Source organism: Odocoileus virginianus, chromosome 32 (assembly GCF_023699985.2).
Source record: "Odocoileus virginianus isolate 20LAN1187 ecotype Illinois chromosome 32, Ovbor_1.2, whole genome shotgun sequence".
NCBI classification, from domain to species: domain Eukaryota; kingdom Metazoa; phylum Chordata; class Mammalia; order Artiodactyla; family Cervidae; genus Odocoileus; species Odocoileus virginianus.
The window spans coordinates 30,854,424-30,877,130 of NC_069705.1; the positions used below are offsets into that span (position 1 = coordinate 30,854,424).

General features: G+C 40.4%; 1 protein-coding gene and 1 long non-coding RNA gene across 5 annotated transcripts in view; one reads left to right on the forward strand and one right to left on the reverse strand.

Annotated features, from left to right (window-relative positions):
* The window catches only part of TENM3 (teneurin transmembrane protein 3), a 991,614-nt gene that overhangs the window by 899,026 nt on the left and 69,881 nt on the right, over positions 1-22,707 (reverse strand). The gene's annotated exons all lie outside the window — the stretch shown is intronic.
* LOC110125460 (uncharacterized) overlaps positions 14,254-22,707 on the forward strand; it is a 32,084-nt gene continuing 23,630 nt past the window's right edge. Inside the window, exons 1-2 of the long non-coding RNA XR_002310076.2 lie at positions 14,254-14,319; positions 22,301-22,409. This is a non-coding gene — a long non-coding RNA (uncharacterized lncRNA). The remainder of the gene's footprint in view (positions 14,320-22,300; positions 22,410-22,707) is intronic.

A 22,707-nucleotide genomic window follows, 5' to 3' on the forward strand; every position in this document is an offset into this window, starting at 1 on the left:
CCTTTCTGCATTTATCCTCCCCCACTCTTTCTTTCCTTTTTTCTTTCTTTCCTTTCCTTTCCTTTCTTTCTGATTGTCAATGCTACTGAAACTCAAATGTTTCATATGGGAAAAGGGCCAATTTTTTGGGGGGGAGTGTCATCTTTTATAAATCATCTTATAATTCTATTTATGACCAAAGAAAATATCCTGCAAAATTCTCAACTCTAAAATAAATATTAAGGTATTTTTTGCTATTTGTATTTTTTCTCAAATAAAGTATGCATGTTTGGAATTGTTTTATGGATACACACATACCCATTTAAAATGTACATGTAAAAATCTGTGTATATACATTTCATAGTTCTCTCTCACGCTGATTTCCTTTTCCTTTTCTGGAACACTGGCATTTGATACTCTGGATCTCACATTCTACTCTCTTAACTCTTTCCTCATGTTTCCATGTATGTCTGTTGGATTTGCACTCATTTCACACGCTAGCAAAGTAATGCTCAAAATTCTCCAAGCCAGGCTTCAACAGTATGTGAACCATGAATTTCCAGATGTTCAAGCTGGATTTAGAAAAGGCAGAGGAACCAGAGATCAAATTGCCAACCTCCCTTGGATCATCAAAAAAGCAAGAGAGTTCCAGAAAAACATCTATTTCTGCTTTATGGACTATGCCAAAGCCTTTGACTGTGTGGATCACAACAAACTGTGGAAAATTCTTAAAGAGATGGGAATACCAGATCACCTTACCTTCCTCCTGAGAAATCTGTATGCAGGTCAAGAAGCAACAGTTAGAACTGGCCATGGAACAACAGACGGGTTCCAAATCAGGAAAGAAGTACGTCAAGGCTGTATATTGTCACCCTGCCTATTTAACTTATATGCAGAGTACATCAAGCGAAATGCCAGGCTGGATGAAGCACAAGCTGGAGTCAAGATTGCTGGGAGAAATATCAATAACCTCAGATATGCAGATGACACCACCCTTATGGCAGAAAGCGAAGAAGAACTAAAGAGCCTCTTGATAAAAGTGAAAGAGGAGAGTGAAAACTGGCTTAAAGCTCAACATTCAGAAAACTAAGATCATGGCATCCAGTCCCATCACTTCATGGAAATAGATGCGGAAACAATGGAAACAATGAGAGATTTTATTTTGGGGGGCTCAAAAATCATTGCAGATGGTGACTGCAGCCATGAAGTGAAAAGACACTTGCTCCTTGGAAAAAAAGTATGACCAACCTAGACAGTGTATTAAAAGGCAGAGACACTACTTTGCCAACAAAGGTCTGGTTAGTCAAAGCTATGGTTTTACCAGTAGTCATGTATGGATGTGAGAGTTGGACTATAAAGAAAGCTGAGTGACAAAGAATTGATGCTTTTGAACCGTGGTGTTGGAGAAGACTCTTGAGAGTCCCTTGGACTACAAGGAGATCCAACCAGTCAATCCTGAAGGAAATCAGTCCTGAATATTCATTGGAAGGACTGATGCTGAAGCTGAAACTCCAATACTTTGGCCACTTGATGCAAAGATGTGACTCAGTGGAAAAGACCCTGATGCTGGGAAAGATTGAATGCAGGAGGAGAAGGGACGACAGAGGATAAGATGATTGGATGGCATCACTGACTCGATGCACATGAATTTGAGCAAACTCCAGGAGTTGGTGATGAACAAGGAAGCCTGGCGTGCTGCAGTCTATGGGGTCACAAAGAGTCAGACACTACTGAGAGACTGAACTGAACTGATGTTGGATTTGGGTTTAAAATTAAAAAAAACTTGAGATCTAATTTAGACCTCAAAGCTGCCTATCTTCAATCAATCTACTAGATTTGTAAGGCACAAAATTCATGTGTGTTTACTGTTTAGTTTTGTTGTCAGTTTGTCTGGTGTTTGGGTACTGTGCTTGATTTTGTGATTATTCATATTTTTCTTAAGTTCTTAAGTTGTGGTCTGTCTCCTCCAAGAGCTTTGTTTTCCTAGACAGTTGTGGAGGCTTGTTGCTTTCTTTGGCTGCATGTGCACCACTATCTCCAATAGACAGAGTACATGGCTGATATTTTAATTTGTCAGTTTGATGTGACTCCGTAGTGACTGTCTTGCAAGAGATGGGAGTCAGAACATTCTCTATCATGGTGGGCTTGGAGCAGTCACTATTCCCACACTAGCATTTTATTTCCTTGCCTTGGGAGGGTGCAGTGGTCACCTCCTTGGTTTGTTGGGATCAGGAAGACTATTTAATGTGGCTTGTCTATGTAAGCTCATTATGCTGAGTCAAGCTCCTCTGCTTGCCCCTGTTCTGATCTGTGCTAAAGGCACACCGACAGTGGTCTCCAGCCTCTGACCTGACCTTTTTGGAAGAAGACCCCAGCTGTACCCTCACCTGGAGACACAAGCCTTAATGAGACCCATGTGTCTACAAGCCCAGAATCTGCTGGACACAGTAAAGACAGATAAGTTGGCATTCAGAGTGGAAAGAAAGTGAAAAGCCACTACCTCCAAGAGTCCATTCTATTTCATGCTTTTTAAAACATGCATAAAAGTTTCATCTTTCAAAAGGAACTTATGTTTAGGTTGATCTCTCTGCTATGTTTTACCATGTATGTCCTGAAGTAGTATTAGGCAGCTATAAATTATGACAATTTTTTTCCTAGAGTTAAAAGCAGCAATTATTAAAAAAAAAAACAACATAATATTGTATTCATGTTAGTTTTTTCATTCCTAGAACAATGACCTGAAATTCTCTATAAATATTGAAAAGATGCTGGTAAAAAAAGGTTAGCGTTTCTACAGTTTTTATATCTCAAAGCTTTTAAAAAAGCTAACAGTTCTATGAAGAAATTTTTAGGACACTTATTTAGCCAAACTGGCTGGTCTGTTTCGTATCATTTTGACTTAGGTCTCTCAGTTCCTAAAGGCTAAAATGAGTAGGAAAAAAGAAACAAATAATATGTCCACTCAGCAAAATATAAAATATTTTTAAGGGTAGAGGTATCAACCATCATTTAAAGATAATATTTGCCTTCAACATTAAACATTTGTATACAACCACTCTCAATCTAATTTTCTGAGGATCAGGAAATTCACAGTTTAGACATTCAGGACAATAAAATCCACACTATTTTGCAGGTCTACTTAACTCATAACTCATTTTCTTTCTTTTTCCCTTCATTCCCTCATTTTTGACCCCTCCTCATTTATTTTTATTTTTTATTTTTTGTTTTTTTAATTAATTAATTTATTTTTTTTTAATTGGAGGCTAATTACTTTACATCATTACAGTAGTTTTTGTTATACATTGAAATGAATTAGCCATGGATTTACATGTATTCCCCATCCCAGTCCCCCCTCCCACCTCCCTCTCCACCCGATCCCTCTGGGTCTTCCCAGTGCACCAGGCCCGAGCACTTGTCTCATGTACCCAACCTGAGCTGGTTATCTGTTTCACCCTAGATAATATACATGTTTCAATGCTGTTCTTTTGAAACATCCCACCCTTGCCTTTTCTTGATGTGGAAAGTACTTTCATAATTCTTGCATAAGTTCATTCCAAAAGAGCTTTTTGGCCAAAATGTTGGAACCAGTGTATCTAGAAAGAGCCTTAATTATCACTTCTGTGGGGCATAATTGAGAACTATATGATGAATTTTTCAATGCTGAAGCAGGTATATACACCACATGTAATAGTAAAAGCTTGTGAAATATTCACAAGAGACATAAACAAGAATAGTTACAGAAGAAGGTATTCAACTCTTTGGGTAGAAAAATAGCCTGTCAAGTGATTCTTTCAATTTTGAAGGCTGTTATCTTAAAATATTCTGTAGTGCATATTCATATGGTTATAGGAAGGACATTTGGTTTGGCAGACAAATAGCTTGAGTCAAAATAATTCAACCTATTCCAGATTCTTCACTGCTTGCTACATATTCCCATATGGTGTTTCTGCCAGCCTCCCAAAATCCAATCATCCAAATTTGGACACATTTTCTTCTATCTTCTCTTTCCTCATAACTCATCCCTCCTCTAGCAGTCTCTCTGGTGATATTTCTATCTGGTCATTTAAGCTGAGAAAACTGGAGCTGTACCTTGACTTCCTAAATTTCTTAATTCCAACCACACGGGACTATTTGCCTGCTCCTGAATATCCTAGGTTCCTAGATTTGCATATTCTCTTCCTTTTAATCTGAGACCTTTCCAAATACATTTTACTTGAGGAAATACTGCTCCTTCTTCAAAGCTTACTTCCAATGCCACTGCTCCTGGGTTGGTATCCTTGAGTTCCCTAATCAGAATCGATAATTTTGCCCTTTGTGCTTTCATGGATTCTCAGTTACATGTTATGTCACTTTATTACTATGTCTTGTTCATTTACATGTACATGTTTGTCTTATGGGTTCATAAGCTGGGAGTTTTCCTCTCAATGATCTCATTATTGTCAAGGTCCAAGTGCAGGGTCTTCTATGACTAATATAATAATCAACAAAAATATGTATTGATTATAAATCTGCTATAATAGCATAATTTTTTTCCTCCTGAAATCCAGAATCTTTGAGTGAGAAGGCTGATAGCTCTGGATTTTTAAAACAGAGTGCTGGTCCTGTTGCTAAGACGCCACACTCCCAATGCAGGGGGCCTGGGTTTGATCCCTAGTCAAGGAATTAGATCCCACATGCCACAACTAAAGAACCCTGTGTGCCACAACTAAGACCCAGAAAAGCCAAAAAATATAGAGTGGGAAGATGACTTAGATTTGCTCATGTTTACAAAGTGCCAGATGTGCCAGAAATCTCCTTTGTTGTTGTTTTGCAGTACTCTTCCGCAGCTTCCATTGTTGTTGCCACTTCATAGTTGCAGACACTGAGTTTCGGAGGTTAACTCTACAAAGGTCAAATAACTAGTAACCAAGGAAAGTGATTTTTGAACTTGCTTCTGTTTGATTTTAAAGCACATTGCTTTTCTCCCATGGATCCTGTGTTCGTTTCCTTGTATATGAATTATCCTATTATTTCTCTCCTTAGAGGGGGTTAGGAATCCCTGTGACTCACTTATTAACATTTTCTTCATCCCCCTTTATATTAGTTTTCTATTGCTGCTGTAACCAATTACCACTACTTTAGTGGCTGAAAATAACACACATTTGCCCTCTTACAGCACTAAAGGTCAGAAGCCCAAATGGAGTTCTAAGGGGCTAAAATCAAGGCGTCAGCAAGGCTGACTCCTTCTGGAGGCTCCAGGGGATATTCTGTTCCTTCAGCCTCCAGGTCCTGGAGGCTCATGGCCACATACATCACTGTAGTCACTCCTCTGTCATCATAGGGCCTCCCTGTCCTCGACTTTCTTGTCTCCCTCTTGTAAGAACCCTTGTGATTACATTATGCCCACCCAGATAATCCAAGAAAGTCTCCTCATCTCTATATTCTTAGTTGAACCATGTCTGCAAAGGTCCTTTTTCCATATAAGATAACAGTTACAGATCCCAGGGAATGAAAGAATCGACCCTCTGGGGGTCATTTCTCACTCTGCCATCTTTATAACTGAAATAGGTATTAGTAAAATAAGATCTTTCTTCAGTGTAGCAGCGTAGGAAGCTAACTGGTCAACGATGGGATTGAACCAGGAGTTTCTAACTCTGTGAGGAGCACGGTGCAGCACAATTGAACCAACTGGACACAGATACAGACACAAGCAGATTCTGAACACTAACAGACACCTGAACCCTGGATAAGTGTGAAACTTACATCTAAGTACTATGGACTGTACAAAATCAAAACCAACCTGAGGTTACACGTGGCATATAATTGGTAAAAAAAAAAAAGAAAAAAGAAAAGAAAAGAAAAAAAAGTTGTTTTGCTTTAGAAAGTAAAATGTATGTTTTTTAATCCACTTTGGGGCTTCCCCGGTGGCTCAGTGGGAAAGAATCCACTTGCCAGTGCACAATACATGGGTTTGATCCCTGGATTGGGAGGATTCCACATGCCGGGGAGCAACTAAGCCCATGCGTCCCAACTCCTGAAGCCTGTGTGCTCTAGAGCCTGTGCTCCGCAACGAGAGAGGCCACTGCAATGGGAAACGTATGCACAGAACGAGAGAGTGGCCCCCACTCACTGCAACTAGAGAAAAGCCTGTGTAGCAGTGAAGACCCAGCAGAGCCAAAAGAAGAAAAAAAATAATCCACTTGGCTGTGTAGTGGTGTTTTTGAATTTAAATAAATGTTCTATGGTCAAAATTCCCCACTTAAAAGCTCACCTTTCTTCTAAGTACATGTATTGTGTTTCTAACTTTGTCTCTGAGCCATGTGAATGGTAGAATGGCTCTTTAACTTCACTTGCTAGCTTCTTCAAGTGAACTAATCACTAGAGCCATCCTGTGATAGACGGGCAGTTAAAAGACTCAAATGTCAAGATGTTTTCGTCAGTCACATCAACAGTAACTTTCAGATTGAAAGTTCTCCGCTGTATGTCAAATCTTTGGTGTGGATTCTTTTTCCCCCTCCATTACGTAGAAATTGCTTACATGCTCGTACAAACTCCCTGGTCTGTGTTCACACATCTCATCTAGAATATCCTTCCCCTGTTAGTGAAGAAAGATGATGGGACATGTTATCCTGTTGCTGATGAACAATCATCAGCCTTGAGAAGCAAATACACCCACTTGTGCATATCCGGTAGGTGACTATAATAGAATTCCATTTTGCGGTTTGTGGAAAAAGAAGTGCTTTTGAGCCCATCTACGTGTGTTTTCAAATTTCATACCAATATACATTCAGCTTCTAGCTGCTCACTTGCTTGCTGATATGTATCCCATTTCCACATGCAATTTCTGTATGAATTGAAGGGAAGATGTAGGCAGGCATCTAGCTGTTTAAGAAAATAAATTTATATATTTTGAGCACATACCTTGCTGTGGACACAGGGCAAAATGTATAGGTAGGCATTTCAGACTACCAGTGAAGCATTATTGCTAAAGATAGATTATAGGAAGCAATATTCTGCACTATGCCTCCCAATCTGAATACTTCTATTATTTATTTATTTATTTATTTATTTTTACTATTTAAATACAGTTCTGCTCCATAATTGGCAATATAATGACCTATCTAAAATGTCATATATCATCAAACTATTGGGCAGTGCAAACTTATTTGAGACCCATTATTTAGTGGCAGCCGTTTAAACCTGAATGAATAAACTTCATTATCTATATGCTCAGATCCATGTGAATGAAGAGATAGAGCCTATTGATTTTTGCTATGGTCCTTTGTTGCCATGTAGGTGGCATTATAGCAGCTTACAATTTCAATGGCCTGCTGCAGTTTAGAAATTAAAAAATTGTTATCTGGAAACCTCTCAAACCAACAAAAATGTAATCAATTTTTTATCTGTGGTTAGGCCCTGGAAGTCAGTGTTGGATTTTCTGTCCTCAGTGTTCCAGTTCTCTTGTTAAAATAGTTAGGGAGCTCCCATGGGAAATAACTATACCTGGATTGCACCTGTTTACATTCAGAAGTGAAAAATCGGCTCTTTGCATCCTGCTAGCCACAGCGCATCCTGTCTCATGGAGTCACTGCGCTTGGGGGATTACGGGATATAGCTCCCCTCTCTTTCCTGGACATCCTTCTCCCACATGACTCAATTCATAGGGACCTATGACTTCAAACTTGAATAGTACTTGAATTCTAATTTGATATCAATCAGTAATCCCAACAATGTTCTTTGGATGATTAAGAACAGAAACATTTCTTTACTGGAAAATATGATAGGATTGATGACATGTCTTAGGTAAGGAACAGCTACATTTGGCAAGTTATTTATTTTTCATTTTGCTTACTCAATGATCCACATTTATTGAGAATATGCTATTGTATAAACATAGTTGAAGCAGTGTGAAGACAAAGGAGTAATATTCTGTCCTGATGGGGACTTCATGGTTTATCAAGTAAGAGGGCGGGACATGTCACAGATAACTATAATGCTAATGCAGAGCAGAAAATAGCAAATCGTTAATAAAGAACTATCAGTTATCTGAGATGGGACAACCTCAGTGAAAGACAGGTAATCAGAGACGGTGTCATAATGGAGGGGTGTTTGTGATGAAATAAATAAACACTCAATAATTGTTGACTAAGTCCCTATAATGTGTGTTTGCAGAAGTGGACAAAAGAGTCCAGCAGGGTAGAAAGGACTTTATAGTAAAATCAGTGAATTATAGGTATGAGGGCTCCCCTGGTGGCTCAGTGGTAAAGAACCTGCCTGGCAATGCAAGAGATTTGAGTTTGATCAGGAAGATCCCCTGGAGAAGGAAATGGCAACCCACTCCAGTATCCTTGCCTGGGAAATCTCATGGACAGAGGAGCCTGGCAGGCTACAGTCCACAGGGCCTCAAAAGAGTTGGACACGACTTAGCAACTAAACAACAACAACAAATGGTGTCTATGAGGAAGCACAGGGTTGATGAACCCTAATAGAAGGATTCTCTAAGTATATATGAGTACTGGGTGCCGAGATAGCCATAGGAAAAAGAGGTTGGTGGTGGAGCAGGGGAGGGAAAGATGGGCAGCTTAGGGTCCAGTTTGTGCCAAGACACATGGACAGATGTGACTGCCAGGATCACCGTAAACCCAGCTCTCTGGAGCTTTGTTGAGTCACGGGATTCATGACTAGCCACAGAAGTGCACGCATCTGGAAGGTTAGGTGGAAAAGGGTAAAATGAACTGGCTACCAGCTACGGGCCAAGTCTTATATCAGGTTCTTGACACACATTACCTCATTTAATCTGCAATGGTCTTATTTTACAGATGAGAGAAGTAAGGATTTAAAAAGTTGAAAGATGTCCTTAAAATTATACTGTAGGTATGCAATGGTTCCACTGGAAACATTAGAGGTGCATTGTGGGAGGAATCTAAATCTGGGTGGAGTCTGAAAAAAGAGCTGTAAAGAGATTAGGCTATTTTTTTCCCCCCAAAGATGAAGAGCTGGATAGGTATAGAGTCAGGATTAGAAACTTTATTCATATAATTTTACATCATTGCAAATGTCATCAGTGAAAACTGGAGAAGGGAAACCAGATGTGAAAGGATTTAAAAATGGAAAGCTCTGACTCCATATTGCTTGAGAATTAAGCCCCGATTCCATCAACCTCCATAGCAGGGCTTCCCCAAGGGTCTGCTTTGATGGATTACATCTGCACAATGAGATATTTATCCTTGCAGCCCTCAGAGTGGGAAGTTCACACACACACAAACACACACAGACACAGACACACACACACATGGAAAGTGTTTCTTTGTTTGCAAGGATCAATTAGACCCTCAGAGCACAGAACCTCTGAAGGGAATCACACACCCAGAGTCAGTCTGGGGATCAGAGAAATCTTCCAGGACGTGACCTTTCAGTCGACATTTGAATGAAAGCAGAGGAATGGAGGTTGGGAGGAAGGGCTACAGAGGAGACTTCAGGCTGGGGACTATAAGTAGGGTAAAATCTGTGGCAAGAGGCTTCCATTTCAGGGAAGTAAAGCAGCCAGTGTGGTCTGCCCTTTAAGAGTAGAACACAGCATGTTGAGTCGAGGGTGGTGGTGGTAAGCTGGGGAGAAGAAGATTTGTGCGGAGGATGAATGGATTTAGGTCTTTATCTTAAGAGCAAGGGAAAACCATTGAATCAATGATGGTTTTTACGGGGTGGGAGAACAGGAGTTGATATGATCAGTGGTCTGTTTGCAGATAACTGAGGAGAAGGGGTCCTCCTGGGTGACTCAGTGGTAAAGAATCCACCTGCCAAGGCAGGAGACATGGATTTGACCCCTGGGTCGGGAAGATTCCCTGGAGGTGGAAATGGCCTACTCCAGAATTCTTGCCTGGAGAATTCCAAGGACAGAGGAGCCTGGTGGGCTGCAATCCATGGGGTCGCAAAGTCTGACACAACTCAGCACACACACATATGAACATGGAGAAAGTAGGGACACAGGAAGAACCTGTAGGAGGCTCCTGCAGGTCCAGGTTTAGGCTGAATGATGGCAGCAGAATTAGAAGCATCCTTTGGATGTTACATAAGAGACTGGGTGGAAGAGTGTAAGCTCATAAGTAAAGGACAAAATTCTAGCCAATGGTAATGGTGACTGGGGAGGGGTGAGAAAAATCTTTCCAGAAGCACAGTCACCAGCTCCCCAAATACAGCCTGGAATTCATTTTTCACTTCTCTTTACCCCAAAGAACAGTTAACCTGGTCTTAATTTGTTACAACTACACCCAACCTTCTCCATGTCTCCACCTTTCCTGTATTTGCTTCAGTTCCCCTGGAATTGCCTTTCCCTTGATATCTGCATTTAAAATTTTATTAAGTCCCAGATCAAGTGTCACTTCCACCACGGTATCTCATGTAATTTGAAGTAATTTCTCCCTTCCTCTGTTCATTACACCTACTTCAATTTTCATTAGTTTGGGACACTGGCCTATGAAATCTCTTCCGAATTTAATGAAGTCTAATCAACAACATTGTACTAAATTACTTAACCCAGGACTGATTGGTTATGTGTCTGAAGTAAAGTTTGTCAAATATTCACTTTAAGATCATTATGTGAATGGTGGTGTCTTTTAGGAAAGAGAGGGAGGCACAAGGGCAGAAATCTTACAGGACATCTTTGTCCTTAGTCTAAATGTCAATTTCCAATGTAAAGAAATATGTGAGGAAGAAGAGAGGCTGAAGACGTCTTTGATTCAATTAGCGCAGGTTGCTTTGTAATTTTTTGGATATCTGCAGTAAGCGTGAAGGAGACAGTTGGATTCTGACTGGCGGAGTCTGTCTTACAGACAGTTTGGTTGAGTAGAGTTAGCATGGATACACACCTGGCATTGTTTAGCAGTTGGAATCTGGTGCCAGAGCATACATTCACTGGTTTTAGTGATGGGAATTTGACGGTTTGGAATTTTTCCTAACACATATCTGTAACGAGGAAATAAGAACAGAACACTCCTAATTTCTTGTGTGCCAGTGTTATAAAAGCACCTCACTTTCAATGATATGCTCATCCAAATGGCTGGAATGTAATACCAACCATTGTTGGATGAGAAAAGTAAAAATAAAACTCCCCCAAATGAAGTAAACTACCAGAAAGTATTAAAGTCATTTATTTGTCATTGCTATGTATCAAGCACATTTGCTTCTGTTAAAAGATAAACTGAAGCATCAAAATTTTAAGAGTTAACTTGGACAAAAATAGATTCAGATCAGGCGGGGCCAAATTGGAAGTGGTTAGAAGGGCTCTGTCCACAGGACATGGCGGGGGGTGGAATCTTTTAAAGAGCAGGTTTGAAAGTAAAGCAGGGAAATTACTTGACTGGCTGTGGATGAAGTTTTTGTCTTATTTGGAAAAGCCAAGTTGGCTGTTTGTGATGAGCTATCCTTAGGCTTTGATTTCTTAACCTTGAGGCATCTCAGCCTGAGGTTTAGATTTGATTACTGGGCTGCTAAAGTATTTGAACCACCTCCATCCAATGACCTCCTTGTTTAATTAACGTAATACCATATGATCCTGTAATGCCATTCACTCCTGGGCATATACCTGGAGAAAAGTCTAATTTGAAAAGATACATGTATGCCAATGTTCATTGTAACACTAGCAGCCAAGACATGGAAGCAACATGTGTCCATCAACAGATGAATGGATAAGAAGGTGTGACACACACACACACACACACACACACACACATATACAAGGGAACATTATTCAATCTTAGAAACAATGAAATAATATGATTCGCAGCAACATGGGTAAACCCAGGGATTATCATCCTAAGTGAAGTAAGCCATACAGAGAAAGACAAATTTCCTATGATATCATTTATATGTGGAATCTAAAAAAATGATACAAATGAACATACTTAGAAAACAGAAATAGACTCACAGACAAAACAAATTTGTGTTTACGAAAGGGGACAAGGAGAGGGACAAATTAAGAATTTGGGGTTAAAATACACATACTACTATTCCCTGGTGGCTCAGATGGTGAAGAATCTGCCTGCCATGCAGGAGACCTGGGTTTGATCCCTGGGTTGGGAAGATTCCCTGGAGGAGGGCATGGAAACACAGTCCAGTTTTCTTGCTGGAGAATTGCCACAGACCTGTGGCCTGGAGGGCTACAGTCCATGGGGTTGCAAAGAGTCAGACATGACTGAGTGACTAAGCACACATATATGAATAGATAACCTGCATGCAACTACTATATAGCACAGAGAAATATGTTCAATATATTGTAATAACCTGCAATGGAAGAAAATGCAAAAAGAAGAATGCATACAGATATGTTTTTATATATGTAAAACTGTACACCTGAAACAAATACATTATAAATCATTTATATTTCAATAAAAATTTAAAAAAGTAATACCTCAATGCTCCCTGCATATGGAATGTGAGGTTTATATATTATATTTTTGAATCCTCAGGGAACTTGGTGTTTTCTCCCAACAGAACTGTTGAGAGTTCAAATGATAAAAACAGATAACTAAATCACTGTTAGTGACTTAGAAACGGACAGTTAAATCTGAAAGATGAAAAGGATCAACAAAGTGTCAGTGTTTTACTGACAATGCAGACTCCTGGGGGAAAAATGCATCAAGATGGGGTCTCAAAAAATGTCCAGAGTTAGCTTCATGGTTTTAATCATGGAAGAGTTGAAATGCACTTTCGAACTCAAACCTAGTTATTCAAAAATAAACCATTCCAACTTCTAATCTCACGACCTCATTTTCTCCCTCTTCTCAGACTTTATTTCTTGGCTCTGAAAACTAGGATCATGATAAGAAGTATTTTGTTACAAAGAGTCTTCTGTGGGTACAACAGGTTTTATGGGCTAGAGGGGATTCCAGGCAGTGCAAAGTTATGGAAAATCTTTATATCCTGTGAGGTTATATAATTCTTTCCGTAATGTCCTAGCTGCAGACGTTTATATAACTTGTCCAGCTTCAGCTTCGTCCCAGAGTTCATCTGGAAGAAACACAATGGCCATAATAGTACCCATTATAGTCGCTATTCTTCTCAATTGTAAAGGCACAGTGAAATCACGGGGATAAAGCTGTGCCTTGATTGGCTGTTAAATTGCGATCAATGAAAAGTATTTGTGCTATAATTTTACAGCCAAGCAAGAACTGGCCATCCTGGTGGCAAGTCAGCATGTACATACCATCAAAACTAAAGTGTCTCACTTGGATAACTGAACTGAATTTTCTTTAAGACAACAGGGTACAATAGAAGTTATGTTAAAAAAAAAAAACTGGACATTTTTCTGCCACCTGGTTAAAGAGAAAAAACATATGAACAAGGACAAAGTCCAGATAGGAAGGGTGACTTGTTTGTAAATTACAGCTTTCGTAATTCAAATTATAAAGGAAAACCAACACTCCTTTTCCCTTTTTCATCTAATAGTAGGTGGAAATGACTAAGGGCCAGATAGTAAATATTTTAGGTTTTATGGGCCTTCTATGGTTACTGTTGCATATTTCTTTTTTCTTTTACAACGCTTAAAAATGGAAAAACCAGTCCCACAGAAACAGGCCATGGGCTGGCCTCCTGGCTTCAGGCTGCAGGCCCCTGGTTTATATGAACGCTTACGATTGTGAATTTTAATAAAAGTCTCTCTGAGCTCCTGTATGCCAGCTTCCCCATCCACCTGGAGCAGCGATTGAAGGGGATCACTAGTTTGCAGACCAACGCTTGAGAACAGTAGCCAGGGCTCTGTCTGTAAAGCATGGCTGGAAAGTGAATAGAAGCAAGAGAACTTTTCCTTTTGTGCACAACCACAGACTTCACTGGCTTAGCAGCATCTGTCTCTGTTTATCTCTGTCTCTCAGTCTCATAAAGAGTCTTAGAGAAAACAAACAGAAAAAAAAGATATTTTCCCAAAAGCTCAGAGAAAAACTGAAGACACTTCCAGACAGACAGACACACATATACAACTTGATCATTTCCCATGATTGCAAGCCAAGTCAGCTTACTATGATAATTACCTTCATGTCCAAATAAAAGATTATTAGAAGCTGTGCTTCACTGTAACCTTGAAATAGTTCTTCTACCCTCTGAACTGCTTCCCAGCTCTCCATAACACAATGACTAGGATATCTTGCTATTATTTTCCCTTTGGGAACAGTTACATTGCAGGAGGTTTCTCAATGAATCCACATTCTGGAAACGCCACCTTGCATTTAGCATTCCAGAACACACCTCCATTCTATGCATAATGGTAAGAGCATTCACAGGTACCATGTATTGAGAACCTACTATATGTCAGGCATTGTTCTAAGCACTTGATAGAAATAACTCACTCAATCCTCACAATGGCCTGAGGTAGGTGCTCCGAGTATTTCCTTTTGACAGAAAAAAAAAAAAAAAGAACGATCATAGAAGTTACCTGAATTGTTCCCTGTATGGCCACATTATAGTTAACCAACTCTAAGTTCAAAGAAATATCTTATTTCATCCAAGCCTAAACCCAACTATGGTTGGGTTAGTGTTTTTGTCTGATTGCTTCCAAAATGGTTTTGGCCATAAATTGTTCAACTGTGATCATGGTACAGGCTACATGGAATAGATAGATACCCTGTGTCTTTCACTGTAGGGTTTGGCAAACAGGTGGTTCTGCACAGGTATTATTGCTGTTTTGTGGTTTTTAATAACTTAGTTACCAGCAATGAAAAATATGTCTATCTCACAGGGAAATCTTAATCTCTAGCTCTTCTGGGAACATTAGCTCTGGCATTCCTGCACTTGCGTTCTAGCACAACAATAACTGGCTCCATCAGCTGACCCCCGCTTTTTCTCTTTTGCTGCGCTGCTCAGCGTATGGGATCTTAGTTCTGCCACCAGGGATAGAACCCCCTGCACCCCCTGCATTGGAAGCGCAGAGTCTTAACCACTGGACCACTAGGGAAGCCCTCCATCAGCTGTCTTTAAAATCCTGGGCAAGTGCTTTCCAGTTTGCCTGACCCTACAGCCCCCTCCACTCAGTGGCCTCATCTGCCAGCTCCTGAGGGCTGGCAAATTTTCAAACTCCTGATAGACATGCTGCTTCTGATTCATTCACCCAAATAGAGCGCATTCCGTTTTCCTCTGGAAAATCTATAGACCTAGTCAAAGCATGCCATGTTAGAGACTTATATCCTAGCAGTAAAATTTAATAACCTCCCAAGCTTTTCTTTGTACTCATCTGTGATTATCCCAGGCATTTACCAGCTAAGGAACCATTTGGCAGTGTCTTAACGTGCTAGACTCTATCCGTTCCTTTGCTGCTCTGAATAGCTGTGTCAGCTTTTCTTTAGTGCTTACATGACTTAAGTAATATGTATCTGCAGATATTTCCTGGTATATTTCATGAAAGTTTATAAAAGTAATTGTCAGAAATGATCATGCTTTGATTAAATAAATATGCTATTGAGGAGTTAGGTACACAATTTAAATACTGCATGAATAATTTGTGAGCGTTATCTGTCAACCTATTTCAATCGTTTTAAATTGTAGATACATTTGTGGAAGTACCATCCTATTTTGCAAACTTGACAGCAATAGCTGTTTCCTGAATGCATTCGACATTAGTTTCTACATTGTTTTATGCCAATCACATTTACTGCAAACTGCTTATTACTTTATTGCTGAAAATGGCAACATATATTTATTTAGCTTTTTATTTGAGAATCAGCAGGCTATCACTCGCTTTATTAATCAGATCCAACCTTGAGGATTATAGCCACTGGTTTCAAGTTTATTTAATTGCTGCTGCTCTAAAACTGAGAAATAAGTAATGCAGTTATACAGTCTCCCTTGAGGAATTATTGTTCCTAAGGATGTTACACTTGCTACTGTGAAAAGAGTCTTCCAACATATATATTTCTATTGAAAATAGTGCCTAAGTGGCTTTCTAAATTGGTTTAGGGGGTTGGAAAAAGTGAAAGTGAAAGTGTTAGTCGCTCAGTCATGTCTGACTCTTTGCAACCCCATGGATTGTAGACCGCCAGGTTCCTCTGTTCATGGGATCCTCTAGGCAAGAACACTAGAGTGAGGAGCCATTCGCTCCTCCAGGGGATCTTCCCGAACTAGGGATCGAACCAGGTCTCATGCATTTCAGGCAGATTCTTTACTGTCTAAGACATCAAGGGAGACCTTTTAGGGGTTTACCCCTGTGCAAAGAAACAAGCTGATCTTTCTGCATCCTATCTTTTTTTGATTCTTACAATTTAGAAAGGTTTTCTTTTCTTATATTTCCAGGGATCTTCCCAGCATGCACTGCTACATTTGTTATAAAATTAAAATTACATGTATTAACTCACACACCATAGTTTTTATTAGTCCAACAGAAAAGTCAATATTTCTAATCTGTTGCTTCTGGATTTATGCCAGTTTTGATGTATAATAACAGTCCAACAAAGCAACATAACACACACTAACCCGAATCTATAAGAAGGGAAATAAAAGTCAAAATAATAATAATAATAAAAAAAAAAGTCTTGGGATCCAGAATGTGAAGCAATCAAACAACAGAGTTGCATCAGCCTGAATTGATTCTTGACCTTCAGAAAGGATTGCACCTCAAAACGTTCAGAATTCAGAAGAGAAGGTGGGCGTTTGAGTCTGCTTTCCCCGTGCAACTCACAAGGGTCTTGTTCCAAACCCCATGGCACTATTCAGTCCCTGGGAAAGCCCAATACACAGCCACCACGGGCTTCCAACTCAGTCTCAGCTCTGATCAGATGCAAGTTCCTTCTCTTTGCCGTGTCTCAGTTTCCTCTTTTGTAAAATGAGGGGTTGGTTAAGTCTTTGCTCTTGTACTATCCCTATCTAAGTTCTAGAATTCTGATTCCTAAGATAAAACAAAACTCTATACAGACTCCTAGCTGGATACATGCTTTAACATATTCATTTCAAGAGGGGAAGGAAAATGAAAAAGAAAGAGAATAAATAGCAGCAAAAGATGAAACAATGAGAATTGCTGGAAAAAGGAGATATTATCATTTATTTCCCCTATTTTCTCTGTGAACCATAAAAGTCTCCCAGAGAAAATACATACAGAATGCTGGTTCCAAATTTATCCTCACGGTCACAAAACATAGATAGGGTTATTGCCTCATAGTTTTGCTTCTTATCAAAATATTATCAAGGCTACCCTATGGTTACGCCAGAGAGAGGCTCTGACATTAGCAAACAATGTATGGCAATAGCAGAACATTCACTTGCATTTTCACTTGTACAAGGGCTACTTCATTAAAAATAAATGGTCACTGCAAAGCCTACGGCTATGAGTTGAAAACAGATATTCAGACACTTCAGATGCAGCATGTCTTCTTTCTTTCTTGTCCCCAGTTTCTTTTACAGAGTTTACTTGTGAATGCCTAGGAACTAAATTCAAGGCCACAACTTGTTGTATATACTATGATGGGAGAAACTCAGGTAGTGAGTGTCAGGGTTAAACACATACATATATATGTATACATGTGTATATACACATACTCTCACACACATACACACATATGTATATGCCACACCTTTATCCATTCATACGTCATTGGACTTCTAGGTCGTTTCCATGACCTGGCTATTGTAAAGAGTGCTGTGATGAACTGAGTCATTTGAAGATATGTAGATGAACCTAGAGTCTGTCATACAGAGTGAAGTCAGTCAGAAAGAGAAAAACAAACATCATCTATTAATGCAAGTATGTGGAATCTAAAAAAGTGGTCCAGATGAGCCTATTTCCAGGGCAGGAATAGAGACTCATTTGCAGAGAACAGACTTGTGGACAAAAGCAGGGAAGAGGAAGGTGAAACAAATCGGGAGATTGGGATGAACACATATAAACTCTCATGTGTAAAACAGATAGCTAGTGGGACCTGCTCTAAAGCACAGGAATCTCAGCTTGAGGCTCTGTGGTGAGTAGATGAGTGGGATGGAGGCAGGAGGCTCGAGAGGAAGGGGATATATGTATACATATCGCCGATTCACATTGTTGTACGGCACAAACAAATACATTATTGTGAAGCAATTATACACCAGTAAAAAATTAAAATAAAAACATATATCCTTATATGTATATATTTTACTGAAGGGCTGAATTGGTCAGGTCAATTTCGAGTCTAACAGACTGAGTCAGAAATCACAAACAATGGGAGGAAAGGAGAGGAAGGACAGGTGGGCTGGCTTGGATGAGAGGGCAGGAGACATTGGCTTTCAGAGCAGGGTCTGGAGTCTGGATGCCTCTGTTCCCCTGGGGCGTCCTTGTCTCCCCAGGTGCTCAGCCCTTTCGTCTTTCCTGCAGTTCTGCACTGTGAAAGGAACATTTACCGTGGAGAGCATGGGGTCACCTCCGCAGCCAGCAAGCTCCATAGAATTCTTTTAGGATTAGGAGGAAAGGAGTAGCAAAAAAAAAAAAAAAAGATAAAAACAGAATCTTACAAAGAACAGGGGAGGGGATGGAATTTGAGATCATGAAAGCCTGTTGGCCTGGGCGCTCTGTGGGGCCTGGGAGGGCGGGGCTCACACAGGCAGACAGCCTCGAGGTGGCAGGGCCCCAGCGGTGCCCAGGATGGAGCAGTGGCCCCACGGGACTCCTCCTTCCAACGTCTCCCCAAAATAAACCAACCCCCCAAGTATAACAGTGTCACTTCCAAATGACTCAGCAAGAATACAAAGGGCGGTATTTGTATTGCATTATATCCATTCTTGCCCTTATATGATGTGAAAGGGTCTTAAGATTTAAAAGTGATCCCTCTCTCTAGCTAAGACTTGATGGAAAGGTTCTGCAACAATGAAGGATAAGCATAGCAAGTCCCCTACACGCAAGCCTTCAAGTTGCAAACTTTCAAAGATGCAAACAACTTCAGGTGTGAGTGAAACTGCAGCTCCTCTGTCCCCTGTTGCTGTCGACCCTTCAGCTTGACCACCTCCCACCACCTCTGCCTGCTCAGGTCACTAACTCTTCTTGCCTGTTCACTTGATGCCAGCCCCAGTACGCCAGCTGTTGTGTGTAGTACTATACTTTTCAGGCTACTGCATTGTAAGATTACAAATGTCTTTTTTGTTGTTGCTGTATTTTTCAGGTCCCAGGTGGCTCAGATGGTAAAAAATCTGCCTCCCCATGCAGGAGAGAAGCACAAGTTTGATCCCTGGGTCAGAAAGTTTCTCTGGAGAAGGAAATGGCAACCCACTCCAGCATTCTTGCTTGGAAAATTCCAGGGATCTTGGAGGGCTACACAGTCTATGAGGTTGCAAAGAGTTGCACATGACTTAGTGACTAAACAACAATTATTTTGTCTGAAAAGTATTATAAATGTATTATAGTACTTTAATATAGAGCTAGTTATTAGCCTAGGCTAACTTTGTTGGACTTACGAACAAATTGGATCCACAAACACTCTCTCCGATGGAACTTGTTTGTATGTATGGGACTTACTGCATCTGCACCGCAGCTGTGGTTATCAACTTAACACCCAACATCACTGGTCTAGAAGGATCCCAAACTGCTCACAGTCTTGTTTTCAAATGTGCTCCCACTGTGCATCCAGGTTGCATCCTACTTCTTGCCCCTCCTGGGCAAGTATAAGAATTAGGTAATCCTGTCTGTATAAGCTCTGAGGACCTCCTCAAATACCATCTGATCCATTATTCCTGCTGAACTCGCAGTGGGATGTAAGCAGGCTTCCTCTGACCCCTCCGCATCTTCCTTTGTGTCTTTCCTGCAGTGTTGATTTCTTTCTACCTTGCGCTGTGGTATGCATGAAAGTGCCCTCTAGTGAGGAGAAGACACTTGTCTATTTCAGGTGTTGTATCTCCTTTGCTTGAATCCTGGACCTTGTGACTGTCTAACCCATTTCTGATGCATTCAGAAAGGTATAAATTTCTATGAGGCATAATTATAGAAATGATTGACTATAAGGAGCATATGTGACAATAAGAACCTGGAACTAACTCCTGTTTTTAATAGTAACACATTCGTACTTCTTGATTCTTTCTCTGTTGCTGGCATCTGCATCTCTCTGTCACCCATGATGACAGTAAACCATTTCTGACGCCTCTGTCTCTTTCACAGACTGCGGCTGCTACTGCTGCTAAGTCACTTCAGGCATGTCCGACTCTGTGTGACCCCATAGACGGCAGCCCATCAGGCTCCTCTGTCCCTGGGATTCTCCAGGCAAGAATACTGGAGTGGGTTACCACTTCCTTCTCCAATGCATGAAAGTGAAAAGTGAAAGTGAAGTCACTCAGTCATGTCCCACTCTCAGCAACCCCATGGACCGCAGCCCACCAGGCTCCTCCGTCCATGGGATTTTCCAGGCAAGAGGACTGGAGTGGGATGCCATTGCCTTCTCCGCTTTCACAGACTATATCTAGTCAGATGCCTAATAGTCCCAGTTACACTTTACTCCCTTTTCTCCCCACATTTAGACCTCTATTGTCTCTCATCTCAATACTACCATGGCCTCCTGCTGGGTCTTCTAGCCTCTATGCTTTCTTCATTGGAACCACCCTCTGCACAGGTACCAAAGTGATCTATCTTCTGAAACAGACACTTAACCCGTGTCACATCCAGGTTATGTTTTTCTGTGATTTCTTATCATCTAAAGTTATTTCTTTACATGGCATTTAATACCTCTTCAACGGGGATCTTATCTGTCTCTCCAGGTTCACTTCCAATTTCTATTCTTTTCCTGTGTGCTATGTAGTTTATTACCTTGACACTTTCTCACATGTTCCTCTCTGTTTTGAATACCTGAAACAACACATGGCCTACTTGTGGCTAACTTCTGTTCACTCCTTAAGATTCTTCCCTTCTCTAAGGCTCTTCCTGCACCTTTTCTCTTCTCTACCCTTTCAGATTCTAAACTCTCACAAAGTCCTCCCGGAAGGACCTCCCTATACATGTCTCCATTTGGCCCATTTGTTGTAATCACCTGCCTAGAAGTCTGTCTCTGGGATCTTTGAGGATACACTCATGCCTTCAAGACTTTGTGCAGTGCCTATTACATGATAAGCGCTCAGTAAAGCTTTGCTGCATGATTGCTAATACAACAGTAGATGAATATAAGCTATCTAAATGGAAGAAGGAAATAACAACCCACTCCAGCCTGGAAAATCCCATGGACAGAGGAACCTGGCGGGCTACAGTCCATGGGGTCACAAAGAGTTGGTCCATGACTTAAACAAATAAAACACAGTGGTAACAAAATCTGATTTTCACTGCTAGGAGCCAGTAAAAGTGAATAAGCCTAATCTACTTACTTTGGGTCATATCAGACTCCTTGAAGTTGTTCGAATTTAAAGTATGTGTAGAGCGGCAGGTGGAAAGGGAGAGTGAAGATGGAAAAGGTAGATGGGGACTAGGTTGTGGTCACCAAAGGAGTTAAACAGCAAATGACAAGGTAGGTTGGCATTATATTCAGATTGTTCTGGTGCCAATTTGGAAGATGAATCTAAAGGGGAAAGAGAACGTCCCTGGTGGTACGCTGGTTATGATGCTGTCCTTCCACTGCAGGGGGCAGGGGTTCAAACCCTGGTTGTAGAACTAAGATACTGAAAGCTGCACAGCCAAATAAATTAAAAAAGAAAGAAAGAAAGGGGAAAGACTAGACACATAAAGATGGGAGATGGAAGCAGCATCAAGCAGTGACGAATGCCTTGATGAGAGTAGTGATGGTCAGGATAGGTTTGAGAAATGTTCAGGAGTAAACATGAAAGGAATTTGAATTTGATGATTGGAAAAATGTCATATTTATTTCGTTGTCTGTCTCTTCATTTATTATTTGTCTTCTGACTTATCAGTTGATGCAACATTGGTTTTCAACATTGACATGACCAAGATGCATCAACAACTTGGGGATGACTCAATAACTCAGTCCCTTGCATCAGCTGCCACCCTCCCACCCCAACCCCCCTGAGAGTCTGGACCCAACACATCACACATATTCTCATTTGGGCTGAAGTGAACAATGAAAGATAAGAAACCAACAGAGAAAATTCAAGTGATGATTCTCTGCCTACAGAAACTACGAGAGTAACCAATTATACAAGGACTTACAGGTTACTGTTTGTTTAGGTATTAACTTTAGAACAGTTTGCCAAACCCAATTATTTTGCAAACTGGTGATTGAGTTTCTTCTGTGAATCCCTGTGTGATGAACTTGAGATTGGGGGAGGGGATAAGAATCACAGCCTGTGAAGAGATGTTCTGAAAAACCTTGAATTGCCACTTGCAAACCATTGGGCACGATTTTAGGTTTAAGTTCCTAAATGGAACTTTCTTATATCAACTAAGCTTTCTTTATTTTTCCACTATCCTAAATAGAGCAAGAACATTCTTCAAAATAACACACCAATAAGGAAGGAAAGTCCCACTTTGGCATTTATTTGGAGGACAGCTAAACACATTGACTCACAATGTGTCATATACAGAGGTAAGAGGGTGTGGGATACTAAAGATGTTGTTAAATTTATTTCTGATGCTGTTTTTGCACTTCCACAAAAATAAAATCAAAACATTTTGGATGTTGCCAGGTGCTATTAGTGTAGAATACTAAAACAATAGGAGGTACATAAAGTAATAAAAAAAGGACTGTGGGACCAGTCCTAATCATAATCTAAATAATGGGAAATACAATAAAACAAATGAATTGAAAACGTGGAAGATACTCGACAGCATTTCAATTGAAAGAGGCAAGTATTACATTTTCTGAAATGATGTGCGCTTTCTCT